This window comes from Alosa sapidissima, chromosome 6 (assembly GCF_018492685.1).
Source record: "Alosa sapidissima isolate fAloSap1 chromosome 6, fAloSap1.pri, whole genome shotgun sequence".
In the NCBI taxonomy this organism is placed as follows: Eukaryota; Metazoa; Chordata; class Actinopteri; order Clupeiformes; family Clupeidae; genus Alosa; species Alosa sapidissima.
Genome location: NC_055962.1, coordinates 18414424 through 18421266, shown reverse-complemented (window position 1 = coordinate 18421266; position 6843 = coordinate 18414424).

The following is a 6843-nucleotide window of genomic DNA, read 5'->3' as shown; positions in this document are numbered from 1 at the left end:
TCCTCCATCTTTCTGACCACATACGATTATTTTATTCTAAATAATCGCGTCTACATTTAACTGTCTTATACTAACAGTATGTAATAATACACCAAAGTAACGAACACCATACCGCGTATTCGCTCGTCTTGTGGTTAGTGCAGAATCGGCATCTACTGTGATTTCATTGACAGCGGAGATAAAAGCGTCTTGAACGGCCAGGCCGAAAACATCTGGCGTAGCACGCTATATCTACTGTTTACCACAAGAAATATCGCCAAGATGGCCATCTAGGGCAGGCCACAGCCCTGACACACACGCACGCACGCACGCACAACACAGCGCACATCCATTCTCTTCCCCATCACGCACAAACATCACACATTCCACACATCAAGCAGGACACAAACATCTCAGCAATGAAACACACAAATATTACATTCAAAATCACATAGTATCTTGTCCAATAAATGATCACAACATACACACAGACACACACACACACACACACACACACACACACTGTATACCATCTATCAGCCTGGGTATCTGCATCTGTCCCCGCTACCAGATGATCATCAGACCTGGACTAGAACTGAACCAAATGGGCCGATCTGGGCCTGGTCAGTTGTGTGGAGGCCTGTCGTCTTACCTGGGCTCGTCGGCAGTCTCTTCCCCAGTTGGTGCTCTCTGCTGGGGGCCTGCGCTTTACTGTCGTCCCCTTGCTCTTCTGCTTCTCTCTGGCCCCTCCTGTACCTCGCTCACTTGCTCGCTCGTGTCTGTGTTTCTGTGCATGCGCGCGCGTGCATGTGTGTGTGTGTGTGTGTGTGTGTGTGTGTGTGTGTGTGTGTGTGTGTCTGTGCCTGGCTCACAGCGCCCTTGCTGACAGACCCAGGGGGGGCCTGGTACGTAACTTCAGAGAGGGAGGGAGAGTGAGAGAGAGAGAGAGAGAGAGAGAGAGAGAGAGAGAGAGAGAGAAAGAGTGGTGGGGGGGTGATGCAGAATCAGCACAGCAAAAACAACATGGCCGGCCGCAGCACTGAGTGGGCTGAACAGAGGACATTGAGCTCCAGTGATGCTGATGACATCAGCAAGAGAGGAGGGAGGGATGGAGTGGGAGAGAAATGGAGATGGAGAGAGCGAGAGGGAGGGATGATGAGAGCATAGAGAGAGAGAGAGAGAGAAAGAGGAGGGAGGGATGATGAGAGCATAGAGAGATGGAGAAAGAGGGAGGGGTGATGAGAGCAGAGAGAGAGATAGCAGAGAGAGATGGATAGAGAGAGGAGGGTTTTGGGCGGGTACCATTGTGAGAGCTGCAGTTGCAATATTCAACCACAGGATGGAAGCCATTAAACACCATTAAACACACACCATTACAGTTTTTTTTCCATTGCTTAAGCACAATTTTGAAAACAGGGCCGTTTTTTCCCCCCAAAACACTACACACAGGTAACACAACTCGACACGCAACACTACAGTCAACACTATACATTTATAGTATATATACAGTACACTATACATTTAAAGTACAACTCTATTTTAGTACATTTATAGAGTAGTACATTTATAGTACAACTCTATTTTGTTGTCATCACAAACACATCCATCATATAATTAATAATTATAATGATTATAATGATTATGAATATGATAATGAATAAGGATTATGTTTGAATCAGTTACACACTAATGTACTCAATGCAATATACATTTGGCAAAACAGGTTTTCATAGGATATAGTGTATGTGTTTTTTTCAGAAATATTGTTCAAGTAGGATTAGAGGATAATTTACAGGAGTACAGGACCAAATACGACAGATAAGACCAGACCTGTACATTGACCTGTATGACATTTTTCTCTCCACATTGTGAAGTACACTACAGTTTCTTTCAATGTTCACACACAAAATCTTTGTATATCATAATTTGTTTTACAGTAAACATGTCACTATAACCCCCTATTACCTTATTACCCCATATAATAACATAACCCCATACCAAATCTGCAAAACCATACACTAATTTGACTTAATTTCATTTGTTTTTTCAAAACAGTGTCTCTTTTTCCCCTTCCTCTCTGTGCTACATTGCCTTCAATTTCTGTTGTTGACAAGGGCTCACCTGTTGTACAGTGTTTAGGACGGATTGTTGAGTCTTCACACTCGATAGTTGTGTTTAAACAACTTTATTTTACAGGGTCCTTGTTCCAGTGTATCTACATACTGAAGTACAGTGCAACAACCAGGGTTGGGAAGGTTACTTTTAAAATGTATTCAGATTACTGAATACATGCCCTAAAATTTACTTTGTAACGTAATCCAATAGATTACTCAAAGTGATTAATGTATTTTGAATACTTTGGATTTCATGAACATTCTATATGAAACAGTTAGGTTATGTGAAGTTGTGAGACTCATAGTGTCAACAACCCACAATCTGCTTTACAGCGAGGATAGATTGATATACAGTATAAGCTACACTGTGTCAAAGAAGAACAGAGATGTCTTGTCTGCACATACTGTAGGCTAAAAGGCTACCACATCCCAAACAAAGTATACATAGTTTTCTTTTAATATATTTCTACAGCACAAGGGGAGTTCCATGCCAACACTGTCAAGCAACGAGAACCTATACTGCCTTAAAACATGCTGGCTGGATATAGGCCTATGGCCGACATCAAAACATATTTTACATTCTACATTCTCTGAGAGGTTTTTCATTTAGGCTAAACAGAGAGGGAAAGAGAATGGAGTGACCTAAGAGAAACATACATGTAGGCTACATGGTGTAGTTAAAAAAAATATTTGAATTTGAGTTTAAAAAGGCATGGCGTACATGTTATAATGATTTACAATGTAATCCTTTAAACATATCAGTGTAACTGAATCTACTTAAATGTATTTAAATACAGTTACTCATATTTTGCATTTTAAATGTGTGATCTGGAATACATGTTTATTTCCCAACACTGGTAAAAACATTATGTAATATGTAATATCACATACTTGTGTTGTCCATACATAATGTATTTTTTCATTAATACATGTATAATAAGAATACTTTGCCAAAGTGGCCTCTCTCTTTGGCGAAGGAAAAAAGTGTCTATGGGGTAAAGTTTGGGACTCTTGACACCCTAACATTAAAGCGTAACTCGGGAGTGAAAACAACCTAGGGTCTATTTACGGTAGTTAACTAAATTTGGAAGTGTACACAGAAGTTATAACAAGACCTGTATCTGAAGGAAGCAAATTGACTGGCTTTGTGTGCCGGTAGTGTCAAATCAGTGGGCACGTTTGATCTTGCAGTACACGTCTAATAATCTGTAGGAACACAAAAATACATTATGTATGGACAACATAAGTACTGTATGTGATATTACATATTACACTGGAACAAGGAACCCGTAAAATAAAGTGTTACCCAATTGGTTCATGGGTGTATTTTGGAAGGTAGTGCCTTGAAATTGCAAAAAGGAGACATTATTTGAAATGTCTGTGTCCAAAAAAGAGACATGTGTTCAGCGTTTTGTAAATCAATGTGTGTACCTTAAACAGAGCCCTTTATTTATATAACCCCAAAACAGAAAAAGTTGGGACGTTGTGTAAAATGCAAATAAAAACAGAATGTCATAATATACAAGTCTTGTAAACCCATATTTAGCAGCAAAAAGGACATAGACAACATATCAAATGTTGAAAATAAAAATTTGGACTATTTCATGGAAAGCATATGTTAATTTTAAATTTGATGCCAGCAACATGTTTCAAAAAAAGTTGGGACGGGAGCATGTTTACCACTGTGCTGCTTCACCTCTTCATTTAACACAATTAAATGTGTTTAGGAACTGAGGAGACCATTTGCTAGAGTTTTGATAATGAAATGTTGTCCCATTACTCCCCGATATAGGATTTCAGTTGCTCAACAGTATGGGGTATTCTTAGTCATGCTTTCCATTCCATTATGCACCTAATTTGACAAATCTGGACTGCAGACAGGCCATCTTAGCACCTGGACTCTTCCTCTATGGAGAAATACTATTTAAATATGTGCAGAATTCATTTTGGCATTGTTTTCCTGAAATATTCAAGGTCGTCCCTGGAAAAAAACATTGCCTGGATGGCAGTATATGTTGCTCAAAACCTGTATACATCATTCAGAATTGATTGTGCTTTGCCAAATGTGCAAGATGCCCATGCTGTAGGCATTAATGCTCCTCCACACCGTCATAGATGTTGGGTTTCGAACTGAGCACTAAAACAAGTTGGATAGGTTGGATACTTGGAAAGGCCCTCTCCTCTTCAGCCCAGATGAGTCCATGATTTCCAAAAAGAATAGCAAACTTTGATTGGTCTAACCACAGGACCTTTTTCCATGTTACCTCAGTCCATTTTAAACAAGCTCAGGCCCAGATAAGAGGGTGGTATTTTCTGTATCATGTCTTAATACAAATTTAGCTGTTACAATTTTGGCTGAGTTTTTGAATTGAGTATCAAACTGTGCACATAGACAATGGTTATTCAAGGTTTTCCTGAGCCCATACAATGACAGGTCTGAAAACAGGTCTGGTGTTGATGCAGTGCCATCTGAGGTCCAAAAGACCACGGCCATCCAATTTGTTTTTCAGCTATTTCCCCTGTTTGCAAAGATTTCTCTGGATTCTTTGAATGTTTTAATAATATTATGTCCTGTCGACGATGAACTCCCTAAATATGTCACAATTTCATGTTTAGAAGCATTAAAATGACATTGTTTCATCATTTGTGCACACAGGTTTACACAGAGTGATGAATACCCCTACATCTTTACTTCAAAGAGACCCTGCCTCTCTGGGATGCTCTTTTTCATACCCAGTCGTGTTGCCAGTTACCCTAATTGTGAAACATTCTTCCTTTTGTTTTCTTTATCATTACACAACTTTTCCAGCATTTTGTTACCCCCGTCCCAACTTTTTTTTTAAACATGTTGCTGGTATCAAATTCAAAATTAACATATATTTTCCATGAAATAGTCAAATTTGTCATTTGATATGTTGTCTGTGTCCTTTTTGCAACTAAATATGAGTTTTGCAGATTTTTACATTCTGTTTTTATTCACATTTTACACAACGTCCCAACTTTTTCTGTTTTGTGGTTGTACATTAAATAGTCTTAAAGGGGTGGTTCAGGATTTTGGACATAGGACCTCATTTCCAAGTTAGCAAGTGTGATATTTATCAGTGGAGACCGTTTTCAACACGTTTCATCCAGTCCTTCTAGTTGCGGAGTTCACAGGTGCTAGGCTTGGGGCAGCTGTGGCCTACTGGTTAGGGCTTTGGGCTTGTAACCGAAGGGTTGCCGGTTCGATCCACGACTCAGTAGGACAAATGTGGGCGGGGGAAATGGTTGAGCACTGCTCTTCCATGCCCACATCCACGGCTGAAGTCCCCTTGAGCAAGGCACCTAACCCCTCACTGCTCTCCCATGCCCACATCCACAGCTGAAGTCCCCTTGAGCAAGGCACCTAACCCCTCACTGCTCTCCCATGCCCACATCCACAGCTGAAGTGCCCTTGAGCAAGGCACCTAACCCCTCACTGCTCTCCCATGCCCACATCCACAGCTGAAGTGCCCTTGAGCAAGGCACCTAACCCCTCACTGCTCTCCCATGCCCACATCCACGGCTGAAGTGCCCTTGAGCAAGGCACCTAACCCCTCACTGCACCTGGTTAGTGTGTGCTTCACCTCATTGTTCAATATGTGTATTTCACTAATTCACGGATTGGGATAAATGCAAAGACCAAATTTCCCTCACGGTATCAAAAGACTATATATGCTTATGCCATGCTAGCGCAAGTCAACAGTATGTGTTAGCCTGCCACTAAAAACAGTCTTACCCACTCCACAGTACACCCGGAACAAATAAATTATAACGCCAGACTATAAAGTCTCTTAATCTTAGACTGGGAAGTCATTTAAGTTCCTGTGGGTGTAATGGCAGGTGTCTGAATATTCTTGACTACTGAGTTTATAGCTGTAAATAGCACCAGTCCTCGGCACTGAAGGCCTGGCTGATTTAGTGTCGTGCCAGTGCAGGCTCTGGTAGTGCTGTTGCCGGAGTTCAAAAAGTACCAGAGCTACCTTTATAGCTGCTGCGCCATTACAGTTTTTCATAATCGCTGAAACACATTTTTTGGAACCTTCCACCCTTTTTTTAGCTTGAGTGCCAGGCTACCCTTTATTCAAAACTAAAGAAAAAAGCCCATTCTCACACTACCTTGTAGTCATTACACACACTACATCAAAAAATGGAAAAGGAAACACACAGTGTTCAGGGCAGGGCATACAGCTCCATGAGAAATGTTCATGGTTTACAATACAATCCATTTTGCATCTAAAAAACCAAACAAAATAATAATGAATTCTACACTACTGTACCCTTGAAATCCAGAATTCTCACGAGAGCACAACTTGAATTTATTACCCATGCCCTTGGAGCCGAGCAGCACCAATCACATCTGTGTATCTGATATAGGCGGGCCAGAGGCTAGCTAAACAGATGACGACAGCATTACCCATGCCGTTGGAGCCGAGCTGCACCAATCACATCTGTGTATCTGATAGAGGCCAGAGGACAGATAAATAGATGAAGATGATATTTTCAAATGCATGCTTGGTGCTGCCCCTCGAGTTGGTCGATTTTCATTACTCATAGCCAGACGCTAAATCTTTCTAGATTTAGGTCTGGATTTCCAGGCTACATTTACTGTAAATTCAGTAAAGATAAAGTATTGGCAAAGGTACTGGAAAAGACAAACATTGCAGTACTGTAACTGAGATGTAGATTACAGTCTACAATATACTCTGAATTCCTCACTGATAGTTTCTGT